At 44.8% G+C, this 24,420-nt stretch overlaps 1 protein-coding gene across 4 annotated transcripts in view; it reads right to left on the reverse strand.

The window, feature by feature from the left end:
* The window catches only part of met (MET proto-oncogene, receptor tyrosine kinase), a 130,780-nt gene extending 108,375 nt beyond the window's left edge, over positions 1-22,405 (reverse strand). For all 4 annotated transcript variants that reach the window (XM_070900349.1, XM_070900348.1, XM_070900347.1 and 1 more), the window contains exon 1: positions 22,052-22,405. The gene's annotated coding sequence lies outside the window, so the exon portion shown is untranslated. The remainder of the gene's footprint in view (positions 1-22,051) is intronic.
* Positions 22,406-24,420: the final 2,015 nt, after the last annotated feature.

The following is a 24,420-nucleotide window of genomic DNA, read 5'->3' on the forward strand; positions in this document are numbered from 1 at the left end:
GGAGCAGGAAAAACAACTGCACAAAACCCTGCAGGTTAACAGGATCTTGATATTTTTCCACCCATCGGCATAAAGACACATGATTTTCCTGTTAAATATTTAAATAAGTAGTGCTGCTCCAAGACTGAAAAACTCATTGCTGAGAGTAGATAAATGACAGTCCTATATGGTACCGCACTGTAAAAAAATACAATATGGCTATAAATCTTAACTGCTGCAAATTGAATCAACTAGAATGTTCATCTAAAAGTGCTACTGTATAGAGAAAGATGTTAAAATATAGAAGCCTACGGTTTCTCAACCATTTTAGACGAGATAAATATTATACATGAACAAACATGAATATTTATGATCTCCTTCAAAAATGTCACAAATTAAGGCTGGGAAATTGCGTAGCGGCCCATTTGGGGGCAACAACATCCGTGAGGTGGGACTTCCTGCAGCAGTTCAGCCCCGCTCGCGCGATTGGGGTTACCACCCCCGAGAGGAAGTGAGGCACATGCTCGACATCCTCTCCGGGTGCCAAGTAAGTGAGCAAAGTAAGTGGGGCGCAGCGCTACACACTGGGGAGCGTATTGCTGCTGCGTAGGAGGAGCCCTCCCCTTCGCTGCAGACTCTGCGGGGCCCTACCTGGACCACTGGGGGGCAGGGTGCCATCCCATCGTCAACTCGTGGCACAGACCCCACAATCAAAGAGGGAGCAGACCGTGACAAGTCGGCCAAAATAGTCCTAAAATATTTGGATTATCAGACAATTTGAATAAAGCAACTTTGATCCAAGAGGAGTAGAATTTACTGCCAGCATTTTCTGTTTTTGCTGTGGGCAATTTCCAAAATGGTGGCGCCTCCGCAGAGACTCCGCTCCGACCCGTGGCATTATAGAAAGGGGCAATTTCAGCTCCCAGGTTTTCTCAGTCACTGGTCTTAGCAAATCCCAGCAACTTTATCTATGGCTTGCAGCCAGCAATGCAATAAGTGTAACCGCTTAACTGAATCTATTCAAATCGCCAAGAGAGAAAACAGTTACACCCCTTATTCAAATCTTATGCAGCAACCTTTTCTACAAAAGTTATCAGCACGACAAATCAATTTTCAGGTTGACTGAAACAATTGCTCCATAGTGGCAAATGTATGGACTTTTGCATAGTTCACCAGTGCAAACTTGCTTGTGGGATTGAAGGCATGTTATTTGTAAAGGTCAATAGCTAGCCACTTTTCTACTACTAAATTTCCCTCCCACCTTTATCTAATCACATTCAACCCTTTCCAGCTGGGGTTTTGAGAAATCGCCCTAATTTTTAAACATGCTTTTTTCGGCTACTTTGATTGTCAAAGAGTTACAGTATTTATTACTTCATTCCTCCCCCCATCTATCAAATACAGACCACGATATTTAGGTGCAGACGAGGAGGGACAACCCTTAGCCGCTGGGAAATATGGGGAAGTAGGAGGTCCTGCCAAATTTAATGGCAGGATCTAATTTGAATACATTTTCTCTTTTTTCTGCTCGCCAGGCGGGAAGGCCTGCAGTAGTGATCAAGTGCTGTGGGAGATATGGTGCTGGGTGGGGGGGTGAGGGCAGGGGAGGAAAAAGGAGAGAGAGAGAGAGAGAGAGAGAGAAAGAAAGAAAGAAAGAAAGAAAGAAAGGAGAGAGAGAGAAAGAAAGAGAGAGAAAGAAAGAAAGAAAGAGAGAAAGAGAGAGAGAGAGAGAGAGAGAAAAAGGAGAGAGAGAGAGAGAAAGAGAAAAAGAGAGAAAGAGAAAAAGAGAGAAAGAGAAAAAGAGAGAAAGAGAGAAAGAGAAAAAGAGAGAAAGAGAGAAAGAGAGAAAGAGAAAAAGAGAAAAAGAGAGAAAGAGAAAAAGAGAGAAAGAGAAAAAGAGAGAAAGAGAAAAAGAGAGAGGGGATCGGCATTATATCAGGGCGGGGAGACAGATAGCGGCAGGTTAGCTTGAGAGGTCGGGTGGGGGGGGCGGAGGAAGCAGGCATTCCTGCTCCTCCTGGTCCGCAAGCATTGCTGGAAAAGCACTTACAACTACTGGATCTGACAGTTCTTGCCTACCATCAACTGCCGGGTTTCTCGAACCCTGGGAAATCCGGCCGGCAACCGTTAAATCCGTCCAGCAGCCATTAAATCCAATGGGCTGCTAAAGTCTGAGGAAAGCAGCCTCATTAACATATTAAAATGATGACCTGCCTGCCAAGAGCATGTTACTCGTGCACTCCTGGCTCGATCCAATTAAATCGGAAGTAGGCGTGTTCACGGCGGTTTGGGTCGGGTTTCCCATTTTAAAGAATTTTAATCCCCCCACCCTCTACCCATCCTGGGGAGAGTTAAAACTCCCCCCTCGAAGATACTGTGTCAGCAACACACAAGATGTGCTCTTGAGATTCTAAATGCAAGATTAAAGCTGTAGTTATTTGGAAGGGACTTTCCTCTGGTATATCAGAATAAAGGTAAAAGGGTGCTGAAGCACCATTGGAGTTATTTATCTGCATACAATTGTTTCCCTCTCTCCTCCCTCCTCTCCTCTCCTCTCCTCTCCTCTCCCCTCCCCTCCCCTCCCCTCCCCTTCCCCCCCCCCCACTCCCTCGAGTTTATGAGAAAATGGCATATCTTCAAAGTACCTGATAGTGCATACTTTCCCTTCCTTTCTACAGGGTACATTTAAACAAGAGGCTTTTGATCCAAGTATGTCTTTCTTATTGATTGGGTCCCCTAGAGGAAGATATGTGCGCCAGAGTGCCAGTCCTTGTAAAAAAAAACTTTTCCCTTCCCCCACCGTAAACATCATCATGGAATTTCTGAGAAGGTGCAGCGACTAATCTTTCTGGCAATAAACTGGAACAGGTCTCAATAAACCTGCAGCAGGTATTAATCCTCAATGAAGAGCCCAGCACACATTAACCATAATGTTCAGCATGATACTTTGCTATAAAAATGATATGAAGTTGCCCCCCAACTCTACCAGAATGTATATTAATTAAGAGATATACGATGTTTTCCAAGACATCAATCTCAAAGTTGTGTCTATAATGAAAAGTCACTCCCAGATTTCATTATTCTCTATTGATACCATAATGATCAATCAAGTAGTAAAATATTCTAGAAGGCCCATAACTGCAACTTTCCATCAATAAAATAAGGTGAAGTGCTTCAGTTGCTGTATGTATATTAAAGGAGTAGCTCCTTAAATTATTAATAGTGCTACCAATAATTGACCAAATTCATAAAAACATGAGTCAAGGATAAGAAAATCCATGCAGTCCATCCAAGCTCACCCTTTTGCATATTAACTCTCCCATCATAAACAAAACATTAGGAAAAAAACAAATGATAAAGAATCACTCCTGCTAAACTGCTAGGGTTGTCATTTTACATACAGACATGCTGAGTGAACTGCAACTGGACAATCCTGCTCACATAGTTTGATTCCATTTCCCATAAACTTTGTGCCACAACAAGGCACTGACATGACTGTTGCTCTTATCTGACCCACAGACAGAAGAGCATGACTGAACCTTTCCAAAACAGTAGCATACAAGTCAGAAGAAAAAGGACTTGCATTTATATAGCGACTTTCATGACCACCGGATGTCCCAAAGCGCTTTACAGTGAATTAAGTACTTTTTAAATATAATACTCTGGTCAGATCACACCTTGAGTGAAGTGTGCAGTTCTGATCACCGCGACACATCATCATAGGCAGGCCCTCGAAAATCGAGGAAAACTTGCTTCCAGTCTAAAAGTGAGTTCTCAGATGGCTGTACAGTCCAATACGGGAATTACAGTCTCTGTCGCAGGTGGGACAGACAGTGGTTGAAGGAAAGGGTGGGTGGGACTGGTTTGCCGCACGCTCCTTCTGCTGGCTGCGCTTGATTTCTGCATGCTCCACGGCGACGAGACTCCAGGTGCTCAGCGCCCTCCCGGATGCTCTTCCTCCACTTAGGGCGGTCTTTGGCCAGGGACTCTCTGATGTCGGTGGGAATGTTGCACATTATCAAGGAGGCTTTGAAGGTGTCCCAAGGGAGACATCAAGCACTGGAGGCAGTGCAAAGAGCAACCACAATGTTGATCCTCAGTCTTAAAAGATCTCAGCTGTGAACAAAGACTGAAGAAATTTGGGCTCTTCACTCTTTGAAAAAAAAAGAGACATTTAAGAGGTGATCTTATAGGAGGTATAAAAGATTGTGAACAGTATGGAAAAAGGCAAACAGATGTCAAGGCCTTGGAGAGGGTGCAGAAGAGATTTACCAGAATGGTACCAGGGATGAGGGATTTCAGTTATGTGGTGAGACTGGAGACGCTGGGATTATTCTGTTTAGAGCAGAGAAGGTTAAGGGGAGATGTAATAGAAGTGTTCAAAATAATGGGGGCTTTTGATAGGAAGAAACTATTTCTGCTAGCAGAAGGGTTGGTAACCAGAGGACACAGATAATTGGCAAAAATCCAGGGGCAGGAGTGGAAGGAGGAGATATGTTTTTATGCACGTTATTGTGATCTGAAAAGGAAGATTTAATAGTAACTTTCAAAAGGGATTTGGATAGATACTTGAAAAGGTGAAATTTGCTGGGTTAGGGGAAAGACCAGGGTAATGGGAAGCTTTCTTCACACAAACAGCGATCAACACACAGAATGGACTCCAAGTCAGAGAGGTGGAAATAATAAATTTGAGGGAGATGTAAAATGGGCTGCCGACTCACTATCACCCTCTTTATATTAGCGCACAAAGTCAAGATGTCCCCACAGGAGTCCTTTCAATGTTTTGATCATTGTGTGCGTGAACAACTTCCTGAAATCAGTCCTAACTTTGCCTTTTACTAGCATAAACCTTTGGCCCCTTATTCTACGCTCACTATTTAATTAAAAGTAATGATCTGATTTAGCCTTTTCCATACTTATGTAACTTATAGAAGATCACATCTCAGACGCCTTCGTTCGAGGCTGTAAAGTGCAAGTTTTCTGCAGTCCTTCCTCAACTCAGACCTCTCACTCCAGGGATCAGTCTTGTGGCTGGTTTCTGAACTGCCACCAGTTTGGCCGTTCCCCGTGTGCCTGGGTGACCAGAATTGCGCACAGTACTCGAAGTGTGATCTAACCAGAGCATTATACAGTTTGATCACAACTGCCTCAGATTTATGTGCCACTGTTTTGGCTATATGGTTCAGCATTCTATCAGTTTTATCGATCACTTCTCTGATTATTTGGGCATGTTGATCTTTGAGTCTATTAAGACTCCTACATCTCTTTCAATTCCATCCTTAGCTATTTCAAACACAATTCATGGAGTATTCGGGTTGCCAATTTTTCAACCATACATACAATACTTTACACTTGTCTACATTAAATTCCACTCATCATTGTTCTGCCCACTTACATATTTTGTCCGGCTCATTCTGTAATTTGAGTGAAGACTAAATCTAAAATTACTTCATGCGGCAATTACATTTTTGCATTTTTGAAGGGTTAAGTGAAACATTCCTAATATGCATTTTGCCTGGTTCAGAATGTTTTTGCCAGCAGCCCAATATTACTCGAATTTCTCCTCCAGTGATTCATAGGATTAGAAATTTACTTACAGTATCATAACCAGTGTAAACTTGTCTGTGCACATCCTTTCACACCAACTTTGATCTACAATTCTCTTCTGCAGCCACAATGTCATCAATTCATAGCCCCGTCAGTTGCTTTGGAATAGATTATCACAGAATGATACAGCACAAAAGGAGGCCATTCAGTCTATCGTGCTTGTGCTGGCTCTTTGGTTATAGATAATCCAGGTCGCCGTTGCAGGAGGCTTAGTCGCCGGTAGTCTGGTCGTCGTCGCCGATGAGGGTTGGACATTTGGAGGGAAGGTTCACGCCTAAAGGTAGGCCCGAATTTGTGGGATTTGTAGGATTAGGGTTTAAAGTAAACTATTAAGAAAATAGACTCCTTATTAGGGTCTATTAAGATTAGGAGAAGTTTAGACAGTGGGAGGGGGGAGGTTGAGGGTGGAAAGTTGTTGGATGGCAGATGATGATGAGGGTAAAGTTGTTTTGGCAGGGGACCTCCCTAGGGAGCTGCCACCCCGGCAGCCATCTTATCAATTATTTCTTCAACGCCAACTCAGGTGCCCCACCCGATCCCCGATCCTCGACGATGCCCGGCGAGCCAGGTGAGCCTCTGCCCAGGCGATCGGACCCCCACCGACAGTGATCGGGCCCCTCCAGCGGCGATTGGACCCCCTCTAACGGCGATCAGGCCTCCACCGACGGTCGGACCATTCCCAACAACAGCTGGACCTCCTCCAGCAACGGCGGCTGGGCCTCTCCTCCTCGGTGGCGATTGGGCCTCTTCCCCTTCAGCGATGACTGGGCCTCTCCTTCCCCACTGGTGACCTGACCTCTTCTCCCCCAGCACATGGTGAGTACCATGGCTGTGACCACCCTGACGTTCCACACTGACCTCCAGCAGACCGCTGACCCTCTCAATGCCTGCCCCCAACCAAGCAGCAGGCCACCTACCATGCAGGGCACTACTCAGCGCCGAGCTTGCGGCCAACATCTCGCCGTAGGCAACTAGGCTCACACAGCAGTGCCTGGTCTCCAGTCGTCTTGGACCTCCTTGCCACTGGACCAAGATCTTGCTCAGCTAAGCCCTTGTGATAGTCGGTGTGCAACGACCACCCCACACTAAAAGAACTCACGAACAGGCATCTTCCACTCATCTAACATGAAGTTCTGGACCTGGAACGTCAGGACCGTCATGGACAACTCCAACTGCAACAGGCCGGAACGCCGCACCGCCATAGTTGCCCGGGAACTTAGATACTTTGACATCGACATGACTGCCCTTAGCGAGACCCGGCGGGCAGGGAAAGGCCAGCTCAAGGAACATGGTGGAGGTTATACCTTTTCTGGAAAGGAAAATCAAAGGAAGAACGCCGCCTTCATGGAGTTGGCTTCGCCATCAAAAATGAACTAGTCGGCCGCCTCAAAGACTCACCCGGTGGGGTTAACGAACACCTCATGACCCTTCCCCTTACCCTATTCCGGAACCAAGGCGCCACAGTCATCAGTGCAATGGATTAGGCTGAAGAGGGTTTTTATTCCAACCTCGAGACATCCCTGTCCCGCGTCCCCACGGGCAACAAATTGATGCTCTTAGGTGATTTTAATGCCAGGGTCAGCAAAGACTCTGGGGAGGCGTGATTGGCAGAGAGGGGGTAGGGAAATCCAACTCCAACGGCCCCTACTCCTGACAAAATGTCTAGAACACGAACTCATCACCAACATCCTGTTCCGCCAGAGGGACAAATACAAGGCATCATGGCAACACCCTCGCTCCAAATATTGGCAACTGCTGGACTATGTCATCGTCCGAGCCAGGGATCGCAAGGATGTGCGCATCACCCGCGCCATGACAGGAGCTGACGACTGCTGGATGGACCATCGCCTAATCCGATCCGTCATCAATATTAACATAGCCCCAAAGCAGAGAGGACAGCAGAAGCAGTGCCACAAAAAAGTTCATACCGGGGCATTTAAAGACCCAGCTAAGAGAGCCCTATATAGCCGGCACCTCACAGCCATTCTGGCGTGCCTTGATGACCCGGAGATGCTCAATGCCCACAGCGCTTGGTCTGCCCTCCAGGCCTCCATAACCATTGCCTGTGAAAAGACACTTGGTTACTCAACCAGAAAACACCAAGACTTGTTTGATGAAAACGATCAGGAGATCCAAGAGCTAATAGATTGTAAGCGCAGAGCATTTATGAGCCTCAAGAAACAACCTACTTGGGAGCTACAAAGCAACGTTACAGACGGCTCAAGGCGGAGGTCCAACAAAAAACCTGGGACCTAAAGAACAGGTGGTGGATGGAGAAAGCAGAGGTGATACAACAATTAGCTGACAGCCACAACACGCGAGGATTCTTCATTGCAGTCAAGGCCACCTACGGTCCAGGCAGGCAGTGGAAGAAACGTGTAGTAAATCGATGCCACCCCCCCTTCCCCCGACGAATATCTGTCCTACCTGTGACAGGGTCTGTGGCTCTCGTGTTGGACTGTTCAGCCACCAAAGAACTCACTTTAGGAGTAGAAGCAAGTCTTCCTCGATTTCGAGGGATGGCCTATGATGAGATAATCCTATTAGTCTCACTCCTCTGCTCTTTCTCCATAGCCCTGCAATGTGTTTTCCTTCAAGTATTTATCCAATTCTCTTTTGAATGTTATAACAATTTAAGAGTTTGGGCACATCGATGTTGTGAGGTACTACATTTTGGTAAGAAAAATGAAGACACATATTACTTAGAAAATATGAATCTAAATGGGATAGAGGAGCAAAGAGTGTACCAATACACAAATCACAAACTTGCGACACAGGTTAGCAAGGCCATAACAAAAGCAAACAAAGCACTAGGGTTTATTTCTGGAGGGATAGAATTGAAAAGTAGCGAAGTTATGCTAAACCTATACTGAACCTTGGCTAGACCACACTTGGAGCACTGTGTGCAGCTCTAGCTGCCACACTATAAAAAATATAGAGGTACTGGAGAGGGTGCAAACAAGATCCACATAGATGTATGTGAGGTACTAAGGGTGATAACAGAACTGCAAGGTTATACCTATCAGGATTTCCAACAATGTAATTAGACTGACTGGATCCATCAACTCGAAAGGCTCTTTTTTTGTCTATACATCTTTTAAGATGGAATTCGCTCAAATAACGATATAACCGTTTTGACGTTATTCGCAATTAACGACCTTTTTTTTCACTGAAATAACGGCAAAAAATAAACGCCTAAAATTTGGCAAATATTTTGTAATGTTTGGCAAAGCGTTAAAATAGCGCCATTTTTAACATCAAAAAAGAACTTTTCTGCAATAAAAAAATGCCAGTTGTGCTCATGCACGGAATTTGCCTGGTCTGAAGTAAACTGCCAGGTCTGAATCAGCCATTTTTAAAGTGGATTTAAAGTTCCAGGAGAGTTTTCCATACTTCAATGCGGGTGCTGCAAGAACAAAAGAAACATAAGAACTAGGAGCAGCAGTAGGCCATTTTGCCCCTCGAGCCTTCTCCGCCATTTAATAAGATCATGGCTGATCTGATCATGGGCTCAGCTCCACTTCCCTACCCGTTCCCCTTAACCCTTATTGCTCAAAAATTTGTCTAACTTCACCTTAAATATATTCAATGATAGCCTCCACAGCTCTCTGGAGCAGCGAATTCCACAGATTTACAACCCTCGGAGAAGAAATTCCTCCTCATCTCAGTTTTAAATTGGCAGCCTCTTATTCTGAGACTATGTCCCCTAGTTCTAGTTTCCCCTAGAAGTGGAATCCTCCCTGCATCCACCTTGTCGATTATCTTATATGTTTCGATAAGATCACCTCTCATCCTTCTGAACTCCAATGAGTACAGGCCCAACCTATTCAACCTATCTTCATAAGTCAACCCCCTCATCTCCGGGATCAACCTAATGAACTTCTCTGAACAGCCTTCAAAGCAAGTATATCCTTCCTTAAATATGAAGATCAAAACTGTACTCGGTACTCTAGGTGTGGCCTCACCAATACCCTGTATAGTTATAGCAGGACCTCTGCTTTTATACTCTATCCCCCTTGCAATAAAGGCCAACATTCCATTTGCCTTCCTGATTGCTTGCTGTACCTGTATACTATCTTTGGGTTTCATGCACAAGGACCCCCAGGTCCCTCTGTACTGCAGCACGTTGCAATTTTTCTCCATTTAACTAATAATTTGCTTGTCTATTTTATTCTGCCACAGTGGATAACCTCACATTTTCCCACATTATACTCCAGCTGCCAAATTTTTGCCCACTCATTTAGCCTGTCTATATCCCTTTGCAGATTTTTTGTGTCCTCCTCACTATTTGCTTTCCCACCCATCTTTGCTCTTTGTATCATTAGCAAACTTGGCTACATTATACTCGGTCCCTTCATCCAAGTCATTAATATAGATTGTAAATAGTTGAGGCCCAGCATGATGTGTGAAGGAAGAGGGCTAGGAAGTTTACCCAAGACGCAAATGAGGCCCTGGTAGGCGTTGTAGAGAGAAGATGGGGCCACATTAGAAAGAAGGATAAAGGGAAACTGCACCCAACTGGAATGACGAAGCATGGAAACACGTAGTCGAGCAGGTTACCTCGGGACTCCGTCATGAGGACCCATCACCAGTGCAGGAAGAGGTGGCATGACCTTTGCGGGACAGCCAGAGTAAGTCATATTTTTATTTATGCACTCCAATGACTTAAATTGTAAATGTGACTTATCTTGGTACCGCTAGGCTTCTGATCGTCACACATTATAAAGACTGCTTTTTTTCTGCACTGCACTTCGATATTTTCATGATGAACAATGTACAAGTAAAGGAACATTAAACAGATCACCTAATTAAATGCACACAGTATGGTATAAGTGCCTTGATGACCAACTGTGTGTGCCACAACAGCAGAAGGCCCCTTTCTTAAAAATTTCTATTGCCATCTTCGCAGAAAGAGTTGTCCTATAACCGGCAAAATCAAGGGAAAACTGGTGGCGGTCCGGCAACACAGGTCCCACTCACTCATCTGGAAAGTCGTGTGGCAGGTCTGATTGGTGCGTCGCAGAGATAGACTACCAGTACGGATGCTGAGCCCATGGTCGAGAATGGCAGTCCTGCAAAATCCACAGTCTGGGTTGGCTCAATGTTAAGTACTGTGTGGGCTAGGCTTTGGTTTATGCGATGTATGGTCATGGTCCTTCAAATGAGCCTGCGCTATGTGATCCTATTCATGTCACTGTGCCCCCTCCCCTGCTGCTAACCAGTCATCGGTTCTTTTATATTTTGCAGATGATTCAGAAACATCCAATAATGGAGAAGACCCCGCCAGCTCGCCAGAAGTGGCATTGGAGGACACCGACCTCAGCCATCCTGATGAACCTCCACAGGAGGAGGAGGAACAAATGGATACGGTGGGGGGGGTGGGTGTTGTTGTTGAGTATGGGGGAGGGCATGCAGGCACAAAGGTCTTCATCTGCAGCCAGCATAGGGAGGAGGGGGAGTGGGGGTGGGGAGACCGGGACATTCCTCGGTTACACAACATCTAAGCTCGCGGGTCCCAATGGTTTGCAGCAAAGCACACCCAGGGCAGCAGCAGGCCGTCTGCGCGGAGGCTGCATCGGCAAGATCACTCTGCTGGCATACAGACCAAATCGCTCCTCGAGGCCATGGGTGGGATCTCAGAAAGCATCGCAGCATTATCTGCTGACATTAGGGAGGGCATTAGTAGCTGCAACAAGCAACAACACCAAGGCTGTCAATGCCCAGTGGCTATTGATGGTCTTGAATGATGCCTCTCCAATCCCCAGACCAACTTTATATAGAAGCATAGAAACATACAGCGCAGAAGGAGGCCATTTTGACCCATCGTGTCCTTCGCCGGCCGACAAAGAGCCACATGGCCTTCGGTCAGCAGCCCTGAAGGTTACATATAAATCTATGAACAATTAACAATGGCGGAAAAGGTAAAGAGCATCCAGCCCAACCAGTCCGCCCCACTGTGACACCCCTTGCAGCATCCACAACTAGAGCCATGCGATCTCCTGGGAGAGGCAAAACAAGAAAAAAAACCCCAGGCCAATTGCGGAAAACAATCCACGAAAATTCCTCTCCGACCCATCCAGGTGAATGAAACTAGTCCAGGAGATCGCCCTGTCCGTATTCGATTCCCTATACTTACCATCGTATACGAGCCAGCCAGCAAGAGGTTATCCAGTCTAATCCCACTTATGAGCTCTAGGTCCGTAACCCTGCAGGTCAGGGCACATCAAGTGCCCGTCCAAGCGCCTTTTAAATGTGGTGAGGGTTTTTGCATCCACCGCCCTTCCAGACCCCCACAACCCTCTCCGTGAAGAAGCTTCCCCTCAAATCCCCTCTGAACCTTCCACCAACCACCTTAAAACTATGCCCCCTCATATCTGACCCCTCCACCAAGGGAAATAGGTCCTTGCTATCCACTTTATCCAGGCATAAGAACATAAGAATTAGGAACAGGAGTAGCCCATCTAGCCCCTCGAGCCTGCTCCGCCATTCAACAAGATCATGGCTGATCTGGCCGTGGACTCAGCTCCACTTACCCGCCCGCTCCCCATAACCCTTAATTCCCTTATTAGTTAAAAATCTATCTATCTGTGACTTGAATACATTCAATGAGCTAGCCTCAACTGCTTCCTTGGGCAGAGAATTCCACAGATTCACAACCCTCTGGGAGAAGAAATTCCTTCTCAACTCGGTTTTAAATTGGCTCCCCCGTATTTTGAGGCTGTGCCCCCTAGTTCTAGTCTCCCCGACCAGTGGAAACAACCTCTTTGCCTCTATCTTGTCTATCCTTTCATTATTTTATATGTTTCTATAAGATCACCCCTCATCCTTCTGAACTCCAACGAGTAAAGACCCAGTCTACTCAATCTATCATCATAAGGTAACCCCCTCATCTCCGGGATCAACCTAGTGAATCGTCTCTGTGCCCCCTCCAAAGCCAGTATATCCTTCCTTAAGTAAGGCGACCAAAACTGCAACCAGTACTCCAGGTGCGGCCTCACCAATATCCTATACAGTTGCAGAAGGACCTCCCTGCTTTTGTACTCCATCCCTCTCGCAATGAAGGCCAACATTCCATTCACCTTCCTGATTACCTGCTGCACCTGCAAACTAACTTTTTGGGATTCATGCACAAGGATCCCCAGGTCCCTCTGCACCGCAGCATGTTGTAATTTCTCCCCATTCAAATAGTATTCCCTTTTTTTGTTTTTTTCCCCCAAGGTGGATGACCTCACACTTTCCGACATTGTATTCCATCTGCCAAACCTTAGCCCATTCGCTTAACCTATCTAAATCTCTTTGCAGCCTCTCTCTGTCCTCTACACAACCCGCTTTCCCACGAATCTTTGTCTCATCTGCAAATTTTGTTACACTACACTCTGTCCCCTCTTCCAGGTCATCTATGTATATTGTAAACAGTTGTGGTCCCAGCACCGATCCCTGTGGCACACCACTAACCACCAATTTCCAACCCGAAAAGGACTCATTTATCTCGACTCTCTGCTTTCTGTTAGCCAGCCAATTCTCTATCCATGCTAATACATTTCCACTGACTCCGCGTACCTTTATCTTCTGCAGTAACCTTTTGTGTGGCACCTTATCAAATGCCTTTTGAAAATCTAAATACACCACATCCATCGGTACACCTCTATCCACCATGCTCGTTATATCCTCAAAGAATTCCAGTAAATTAGTTAAACATGATTTCCCCTTCATGAATCCATGTTGTGTCTGCTTGATTGCACTATTCCTATCTCGATGTCCCGCTATTTCTTTCTTAATGATAGTTTCAAGCATTTTCCCCACTACAGATGTTAAACTAACCGGCCTATATTTACCTGCCTTTTGTCTGCCCCCTTTTTTTAAACAGAGGCGTTACATTAGCTGATTTCCAATCCGCTGGTACCTCCCCAGAGTCCAGAGAATTTTGGTAGATTATAACGAATGCATCTGCTATAACTTCCGCCATCTTTTTTAATACCCTGGGATGCATTTCATCAGGACCAGGGGACTTGTCTACCTTGAGATCCATTAGCCTGTCCAGCACTACCCCCCTAGTGATAGTGATTGTCTCCAGGTCCTCCCTTCCCACATTCCTGTGACCAGCAATTTCTGGCATCGTTTCTGTGTCTTCCACTGTGAAGACGGAAGCAAAATAATTGTTTAAGGTCTCAGCCATTTCCACATTTCCCATTATTAAATCCCCCTTCTCATCTTCTAAAGGGACCAACATTTACTTTAGTCATTCTTTTCCGTTTTATATATCTGTAAAAGCTTTTACTATCCGTTTTTATGTTTTGCGCAAGTTTACCTTGGTAATCTATCTTTCCTTTCTTCGTCATTCTTTGCTGCAGTTTAAAATTTTCTCAATCTTCTATTTTCCCACTAACCTTGGCCACCTTATACGCATTGGTTTTTAATTTGATACTCTCCTTAATTTCCCTGGTTATCCACGGCTGGTTATCCCTTCTCTTACCGCCCTTCTTTTTCATTGGAATATATTTTTGTTGAGCACTATGAAAGAGCTCCTTAAAAGTCCTCCACTGTTCCTCAGTTGTGCCACCGTTTAGTCTGTGTTTCCAGTCTACTTTAGCCAACTCTGCCCTCATCCCACTATTGTCCCCTTTGTTTAAGAATAGTATGCTCGTTTGAGACACTACTTCCTCACCCTCAATCTGTATTACAAATTCAACCATACTGTGATCACTCATTCCGAGAGGATCTTTTACTAGGAGATCGTTTATTATTCCTGTCTCATTACACATTACACAGGCCCCTCAGAATTTTATACACCTCAATGAAGGTTTCCTCTCAGCCTCCTCTGTTCCAACAAGAACAAACCCAGCCTATCCAATCTGTCCTCATGGCTAAGATTCTCCATTCCAGGCAGCATCCTAGTAAATCTCCTCTGCGCCATCTCTAGTACATTCATGTCCTTCCTATAATACGGCGTCCCGAACTGCATGCAGTATTCCAGCTGAGGCCTAACCAGAGTATTATACAATTTAAGCACAACCTCCCTGCTCTTGTATTCTATGCCATGGCCAAGACAAGCATTCCATATGGCTTCTTAACCACCTGGCCTGCTATTTTCAGGGATCTGTGGACAAGCACTCCAAGGTCCTTTTGTTCATCTACACTTCTAAGTGGCCTACCGCTTAATGTGTATACCCTTTCCTTATTAGCCCTTAGTCAGTGTTCAGGCTGAGCAACAGGATGAAGATTCCAAAGCCAGGACTTCCACAGCCCCAGCTTCTCGTCGCCTTTGTCTGTCCCTCAACAAGCGCAGCACCCTTCCAGCAATACTAATAAAAAGCAGCTTGGAGTCACCAGGACTTGGGTTACGGGCAAGACTAATGCCAAGGGCAAGAAGGGGTGGGGAAGAGGTGGTTGCAGCTGAAGTTTGTTGCTGCTGTGGTTGTTGTTGTTTTATTGTTGTTGTTGTTGTTGTTGTTGTTGGTTGTTGGCTTTGTTATTTAAATGACATTAATTTAAAAGTTTAATATAATACAATTTTTAAAAATTAAAGTTAAAAAAGTTGCTTTTAAGTACAAGTATACAATGTTTAATAAATTACAAATGATTTTTTTTAACTAAACCAAACTTATGCAGTGTCTCATTCGCAATGTCCTTAAAAACAAAGTAAAAACTTATAAAAAGTTCAATCTGTCAAACTCAGCCTTGCCTCTAAAAGCTTTAATTCACTGAATTGTAGCTCTGTTTTCCAAGATGGCGCCATTATTGACGATTTCGATCCGACTCGACCAGGTAAGGCAAGCTTTTTTTTGTGTGGAATTTATCACGGTCCTTAAAATGTCATTATTGTCCAAATTCACAAAAACGACGATATCGTTATTTCTGACGCTGAGTGACATCACAAAAACAGTTTTGAAAAAAAAAGACGGTCATTATTTTTTTTACTGAAGGCATTATACCACTGGCCAAATTAGCAAAATGTCATTTTTAAAAAAAAAACAAAAACACATTTTTTAACATGAAAAACGTCATTAAAACGTGTGTTATCCTGGCCAAATTCTAGCCCCAGAAGTAGTTTTCCCCAGCCAGATACATTACAAAACTAACTGTAGCAGAACCCTTCCTTTAAGCCACAGTTATACACTGTGCTTTAAAAAGTATAATTCCACTCTAATCATACCTGTGAGTGAACAGTACATCACAACACTGCAGCAGATTTTTGCTTCATCTCAACAAGCTGCATACCTGATGCCAGAAATGATAGGTCACTCAGATTTTTCAGACAACTCACTGTGATAAATGGATCAATGATTAATTTAGCTGTGTTTGAACCATGTCAATGTTGCTAAAATAGCAACTTGTGTCAATTAGCACAAAGTGCAAATCATCATAGGCAATCTCTCGAAACGAGGATGACTTGCTTCCACGGCAATCAAATGATGAATTCACAGGTGTTTTGAATGAAGATCCCGAACTACATCCTCAAAAAGGTGGAAGATGCCTGTGCGTGGATTTTTATTAACGTGGGTTGGCCGTTGCACACCAGCCACCACACGGGCTTGACAGTGCTAGGTCTTGGTCCAGTGGAAAAGATTACCCAAGACAACTGGAGACCTGCTCTGCTGCACGGACATAGTGCGCACACATATCTCAGTGTGGGCTGGCCCATGCCGTCCCTGGGCCCCTGGCCCCGAACTCACGCCTCTATTACTACACAAAGGGATGACTCCCCACTTAGAATTTAGTGGTACGAGGGCAATAATTTATTGTGTATGGCCTCTAGATGACATTTTGTGGTGTTTTCTTTCAGAATATGCAGAAGCCCAATTGACGTCCATGCATTTAACCCTATCTACCACAAATAAGAGTTTCACACCTTACCCATCAAGTCTCCCAGGATTCATAATATATTGTAAACTCCAAAGTCAAACAAGAAATATAAACACACTTCCTCTGCAACAAACTGCTCAGAAATATATAGTGTAAATAGATTGTATGTTGGATTTCTGACAAAATAGACATTTACACAACTTGTGGACCAGATGTCACAACACAGTGTTGACTTTATCACCGATGCCATGGTAAAATACATGTTGAAAAACAACAACTTGCATTTAATATAGTGCCTTTAATGTAGTAAAACGTCCCAAGGCGCCTCACTGGAGCTCTCCCCCTCCCTATCCTCCTTTAAGATGCTCCTTAAAACCTAGCTCCTTCTCAAAGCTTTTAATCACCTGTCCTAATATCCTCTTATGTGGCTTGGTGTCAAATTTTGTTTGACAGCGCTCCTGTGAAGGGCCTTGGGATGTTTTTAACCACTTTTTTTTAAAAAAAAGGTACTATATAAATGCAAGTTGCTGTTGTTGAAACCCTTACCCATGCCTTTGTTACTCCAGAATCAACTATTCCAATGCTCTCCAGCCAGCCTCACGTCTTCCATCCTCCAGAAATCCCAAGCTCACTGAAAGCTTTGTTGCCCATAAATTAACCCACACCATGTCCCACTCACCCATCACTCCTGTACTCGCTGACCTACATTAGTTCCTGGTCCATCAACACCTCCATTTTAAAATTCTTATCCTAGTGTTCAATTTCCTCCATGGCCTCAACCCTCCCAGTCCTTCAACTGTCCAAGATCTCTGCGATCCTCCAACTCTGACCTCTTGTGCATCTCCCCACCATTGGCAGCCGTGCCTTCAGCCTAATAGGCCCTCGACTCTGGAATTCCTTCCCTAAACCTCTCCCCTCCTTCAAGATGCTCCTTAGAACCAAACTCCTTGACCAAGCTTTTAGTCACCTATCCTAATATCTCCTTCTTTGGCTCGGTTTCAATTTTTGACTAATTACACTCCTGTGAAGCGCCTTGGAACATTTTCCTTGGAACATATTAAAAGCATCATATAAATGCAAGTTATTGTTGCTGTGGTTGAGTATTTATAGCAGGGACAAGCATATAAAATCTCTCAGCTGACTTTTATTAAGTATGGATCATGAACTACAGTTAATACTTAGTACAATCCTGGTTTGAACTATGGTATGCATCAGAGAGCACCACCACAAAACGAAGCAAAATAACCCCCAAAAAGTAGTGGACAATCTTATCATTAATGTAAATGCAGTAGAATATACTGTGGTTAAGGGAAATTACCAAGAACGAGTTTGACCAAAAAAAGTGGTGCATTATTGAAAAAAGTCACTTTGTTTATGTTTCAGTAATAGCCAGAGTGGTTCAGTGATAGCCAGAGTAAATTTCAAATAAGTAACTTCAATACGGTTTACTTGAAGCAATAGGAGATAATCCATGGCATTGCTATTACATACATGCTGCTTTTAGTTGCTCATAAAATGTTCCTATCCCTATCACCGTTTGAAAATAAATCAGGGTTTTGTATCATGTAACAGATAGAATGCTCTTCGCAAACAGAATTCCAGGTTTGAGAGCCCAAAATAGGTTAGACACAAACTAAAGAATGATCACTATTTAAGCTGAATAATTAAATTGGAATTTTTTAAAAATTCGTTCATGGGATGTGGGCGTTACTGGCAAGGCCAGCATTTAAGCAAGTTGAGTAAGACCTATTTAACATTTTACTAGCACCCTCCATATTCATTTCTCCTAAAACACCAATGATCAATCAAAGGGCAGGTGATCAGTTCTCAGAACACTGCCATTTAAACAGGCACAAAGCGATAGTCAAGGACAACTCAAGATATTATTCTTACTGATGTTCGTTCCTGGATATGGGGTGGACAATGAAGTTCTCTAGTCACTACATGTAGTGAAATCATAAATAAGTTATTTTTAAAAGTCTATGATACTGCAACACACAACGGCAAAAGCAATTCTTTCCCCCCCCACCTTCATCCATTTCCAGGAGGACAATTCCTGGCATTTAAAAAAAGACTTGCATTTATATAGCGCCTTTCACGAACACTGGACGTCTCAAGCGCTTTACAGCCAATGAAGTACTTTTGGAGTGTAGTCACTGTTATAATGTGGGAAATTTATTTGAGCCTCTCCATACACAATGATTTGGGGCATTCCTTATGAACCAGTAGGCTCTGCTGTAGAGTCGATCCTGTATTCTCATTGCATTAAAAGAAAAATTGATTTGTTCTTGTTCAGAGATATCTGCGCTCCTCCAATTCTGGCCTCTTGCATTACCCCGATTTTAAAATTGCTCCACCAATGGTGGCTGTGCTTTCACCTGCCTACGCTCTGGAATTCCCTCCCCAAGCCTCTCTCTCCTCCTTTAAGACGCTCCTTAAAACCTACCTCATCTGCCCCAATATCTCCTTATGTGGCTTGGTGCCAAATTTTGTTTGATAATGCTCCTATGAAGTGCCTTTAACTATGTTAAAAGGTGCTATATAAATGCAAGTGTTGTTATGATTGATGCCCCAATTATATGCATTAAGCTGTGTAGTATTGAAAGTATGAGAGTGAGAAGTGGGCAGCTCCAATTGTACTGCCTGCTTGAAGCACGCGAGGTGCAGAACAGAAGGGCTTTGGGAATACTTAACTACCATCATGCAGCTCTGTCTTACCGAACAAGACCGGCAATGAAATGCCAAATGTTAGAAAAAAAGAGCAGCTCTTCCCCACCCCCGTTCCTAGGGTAGTTTGCTCTCCTTTTGTGCTGAGTACATTAACTCTTGCTGAGGAACATAAATCAGGTGTAGCTTGGCCAAATGCCCATTTTACAGGTGTGAAACTTAGCAACAAATGTTGACAGACCATTTGATTGCAGAGGGCATTACAGCTGAACCAAAACCCAACCACACACATGTGCACACACACACACACACACACACGCACACAAAACCCTGCTGGGGAGAACAAGAACACTACCAACTTCCCCCTTCCTAATTGAGGAGCAGAGTAAACCTTGGCTCAGTGGTAGCATTTCCACCTCCAAGTTCGAAGGTTATGAGTTTGAGCCCCACTCCAAATAGTCCAGGCCAGTTGAGACAAAAATTCTCCACTCTGTATGGGTTGACATTCAGCAGGATACTTGTGTTGAATGGGAGCAGAGTGGCGCCCTTGCCAACCCAGCATTATAGCCCCAGCGAGCAGGTGACCAGAGCTCAGAAATCCAGCCTCTGAATAGTAAGTAGACATCCAGTGGGGTACTCACACCCAATGGGACTGGAACAGTGACCTCGTCCATTGCATCCAGCCAGTTCTCCTGGGAAGGAGTTGCGAGTCAGGCCAACAATCTGTTCATGTGGAAAAGGGCTTAGTTACAGATACAACAGAGAGCATGATCTGCTGGATGTAAAAGCAGGGAAGAAACAGGTTGCCTCATGTGCAATCAAGGGAAGAAGGGGATGAAGAAAAGAAGGATTGAGGAGAAGAGGCAAATTTTTTGGTTCATAACTTCACACTCTTCCCTTAGAGAATAGTGGTGGAAGGATTTGCAGGCTGATTAACAGTCTGACAGGCTGCGACACAAACATTCCTTCCAACAACATAACCATTTTTTAATACCAGCTGATAGGGTGTGGAGGGTGAGGGTGATTATTCCAGTACAGCAGGAGGGTTTTATGGACTCCCACAGCCCCTATGATGGGGGGGGGGGGAAGGGGAAAGAGGAAGAGGGCCACCCACACCCACCAGACACGAGTATCCCTCTGGATGTCAACCCAGAATTCAGAGGCGAAGCTCCGACTCCACTCGCTGGGACTGGCTGGTGTGGTTTGAACCCTGCACCTTCTGACTTGAGCAGGAATGCTACCGCTAAGCCAACGGCTTGTTCCGGTGGCCTATTGTAGTATCATAACTACTACCCTGGTAGGACCAGCTAATTCAGCAAAGACTGACCAAGGATCTAACCTTTCTGGCCTGTATGGCTCAGCTTCTGACTGGCTAAACGCCAAGGATGGCTGATACAAGCACTAGTGGTGAATATGGTTACCTTTACCAAGTAGTCTGTTTACCAAGCAACTGATATCTGAGAAAGAAACAACACATTTGGTGCTGCCATTGTGCAAAGGCGCATACTACTCCAAACAGGTCGTATCACAAAAAAAAGGACTTGCATTTATATAGCGCCTTTCACAACCACCGGATGTCTCAAAGTGCTTTACAGCCAATTAAGTACTTTTGGAGTTTAGTCACTGCTGTAATGTGGGATATGCAGCAGCTAATTTGCACACAAACAAGCTCTCACAAACAGCAATGTGATAATGACCAGATAATCTATTTTTTGTTATGTTGATTGAGGACTAAATATTGGCCAAGACACTGGGGATAACTCCCCCGCTCTTCTTCAAAATAGTGCCATGGGATCTTTTACATTCACTTGAGAGAGCAGACGGGGCCTCGTTTAATGTTTCATCCAAAAGACGGCACCTCCGACAGTGCAGCGTTCCCTCAGATCTGCACTGGAGTGTCAGCCTAGATTTTTGTGCTCAAGTCCCTGGAGTGGGACTTAAACCCACAACCTTCTGACTTAGAGACGAGAGTGCTGCCCACTGAGCCACTGCTGACACCTGCTGATTGAGGGATAAATATTAGCCAGGACACCGGGGATAACTGCCCTGCTCTTCTTCAAAATAGTGCCATGTGATTGGGGCATCAGAGAAATTGGCAGGGACTCTACTGCCGTCCCATAGAAGACAAATTTGCTTTGAGAAAGTCACACAAGTAGAGGTTCCTTTTGCTTGATATGGAATGCACAATTCCTTCCTATAGTGATGTATTTCTGAATTTGGATGTGGAATGTAAGCACAAATTGACAAGAGTCAAGGCTTAGGGGGTACTGCTAGCATTTGATCAGATGAACCACTATTAAGTATAGGTAAATGCTTAACCTCTTTGTGAGTGTGGTGAGACTGATAATTAATCCCCCAGTGCTGGCACTGATAATTGTTCTGTTTCTCAGCGCGGTGCTCAAGATGTACAGGGAATATCAGTTTCACTCACACATGGCTGACAAGTGTTACACAATGCTACCCAGCACTAATTTAATTTTTAAGGATTAGTTAAAACCATTAATCCCAGACACACCAAATACAATGATTTGTTTCTTTTCGGGGAAATACCCCATTTCTACAGTTTATGAATAAATGAAACCATGCCCTTTATATCAGGTCGATGGAGGCCTCTTTTTGACCTGCACCAATTCGACACGGTACAAAGTCTTTAACACTTTCCCTGTTCTCCACAGAATGCACGCAGGAAGATGAATCATTCTGGATCATGCTATCCACATGACCTCATTCCACCACAATTGATTCCTCAATTGTAACAGTTGGTGCAAAATAATAGATAATCTGCAGCTCGTTTAAAATTTGGAAGAGAAAAAAAATCAGAAATGAAACAACGCAACGCAAAGTATTGGTGCAGATAATCCCTATAAACTCACACACACACACACACTGGCAAGTAATGATTTCAGTGTAAAACGCTAATAAATTACAAATTGGTCGATCCTCAACAGGAAGTCACAAAATACACACTGGTGTGGTATTAAAACGGAACATATACCTGAACGTGTGCTGAAGTCAAGCGCTGGATCAACTTGTAAATGTCCTCTTCAAACTCCCGGTCTGCGCTTCATGCACCCAGTGCACGCCCGCATTCCTTTCCTCAACCCCGGATTTCAATATAGAAATCCCTCCGAACAAAAGCTTTTAGAAAACAGTTTCCTCTCCCTGCAAGATCTTGCAGTCTTGGCGCTCTGTTCCTTCCCGCGGTGAAGACCAGCGCTGAGTCTGACAGTCCCGAGAGACTTTCTTTAATCCTCACTGCTGACCTCTGCCCCAATACTGGTGAGCAGACCGGAGCCGGCTCTTGTTCCACAGGTGTGAATTCCCCCTCCTCCACAAACACACACACACACACCGCGAGGGGTCAGTGACTCACTGTCAATTCCAACAACTCAACAAAAAGAAAAGGTCCACCCTGAAACCAAGTGGCAGCCTGTGACTTTCAGGCTGAGTAACCTGACGCATCCGCTGATAAGCTCTGGGCGGTTTCGCTCCGCCCCCAGGAAGCGTTAATATAACAAGGTGTACAGTTCTGCACTCTGCCCTCATCAGATCAGTAATGCCGTACACAGCCTGAGCTTACAATAACTTGTATAGCAACCTTAACATAGTGAAACGTCTCAAGGTGCTTCACAGGAGTATTATGAGATTTTAAAAATTTGACACCCACAAGGAGAAATGAGGGCAGGTGACCAAAATCTAGTTTTAAGGAGCGTTTTCAAGAATGAAAGAGAGGTAGAGAGGTTTAGGCAGGGAATTCCAGAGCTTAGGGCCTAGGAACAGAAGGCACGGTCACCAATTGTTGAGCGATTATAACCAGGGATGCTCTAGAGGGCGGAATTAGAGGAGCGCAGACATCTCGGGGGGTTGTGGGGCTGGAGGAGATTACAGAGATAGGGAGGGATGAGGCCATGGAGGAATTTGAAAACAAGGATGAGAATTTTGAAATTGAGGCGTTGCTTAACCGGCAGCCAATGTAGGTCAACGAACACAGGGGTGATGGGTGAGTGGGACTTGGTGAGAGTTAGGACACTGGCAGCTGAGTTTTGGATCACCTCCAGTTTACGTAGGGTAGAATGTGGGAGGCCAGCCAGGAGTGCGTTGGAATAGTCAAGTCAGTCAAGTATAAAGTTAACAAATGCATGGATGAAGGCTTCAGCAGCGGATGAGCGGAGTCAAGGGTGGAGACAGGCAATGTTATGGAGGTGCAAATAGGCGGTCTTAGTTATGCTGCGGATATGTGGTCGAAAGCTCATTTCAGCGTCAATTATGACACCAAGGTTGCAAACAGTCTGGTTCAGCCCCAGACAGAAGTTGGGGAGAGGGATGGAGTCAGTATCTAGGGAACGGAGATTGTGGCGGGGACCGAAAACAATGGCTTTGGTCTTCCCAATATTCAATTGGAGAAAATGTTTGCTCATCCATAACTGGAAGTCGGACAAGCTGTCTGACAATTTAGAGACCAATAAGGGGTGGAGAGAAGTGGTAGTGAGGTAGAGCTAGGTGTCATCAGTCTACATGTGGAAACAGATGCTGTGATTTCAGATGATGGCGCCAAGGGGCGACAAGTAGATGAGAAATAGGAGGGGGCAAAGGATAGATCCCACCCAGTGCAGTCCCACCCAGCTAGATGATGATGGAAAGGCATTGGAGAAGCATAGAGTGGTCAACTATGTCAAAGGCTACAGTCAAGTCAAGGAGGACGAGGAGGGATAGTTCGCCTTTGTCACATTCACAAAGGATGTCATTTGTGACGTTGATAACCGTTTCGGTATTGTGGCAGGCGCGGAAACTGGATTGGAGGGATTCAAACATGGAATTGCGGTAAAGATGGGCACGGATTTGGGAGGCGACAACACATTCAAGAACTTTGGAGAGGAAAGGGAAGTTGGAGATGGAGTGGTATGTTACAAGGATGGAGGGGTCGAGGATTGGTTTTTTGAGGAAAGGGGTGATGACGGCAGATTTGAGGGAGAGGAGGACAGTAGCCTAGGAAAGAGAATCGTTAACAATGTCAGCTAACATGGGCACCAGAAAAGGAAGTTGGGTGGTCAGCAGTTTGGTGGAAATAGGGTCAAGGGAGCAAGAAGTGGGTCTCAGGGACAGGATGTACTCGGAAAGGTCATGAGGGAAGATCGGAGAGAAATTGGAGAAAGATGTGAGGTCAGGGCTAGGGCAGAGGGGATCCTTAAAGGAAGTTGGGCTAGGGGAAGGAAGGGAAGAGGCAGAGGCGGCTGAATGGATAGTATCGATCTGAGAGGCAAAGAAATTCATGAGCTCCTCACATGTATTATCGGAGGTGAGGGTGGAGATTGGGGAGAGGGGTTTAAAAAGATGGTTAGCAGTGGAGAATAGAAGCCAGGGTTT

This window comes from Pristiophorus japonicus, chromosome 15 (genome assembly GCF_044704955.1).
Source record: "Pristiophorus japonicus isolate sPriJap1 chromosome 15, sPriJap1.hap1, whole genome shotgun sequence".
In the NCBI taxonomy this organism is placed as follows: Eukaryota; Metazoa; Chordata; class Chondrichthyes; family Pristiophoridae; genus Pristiophorus; species Pristiophorus japonicus.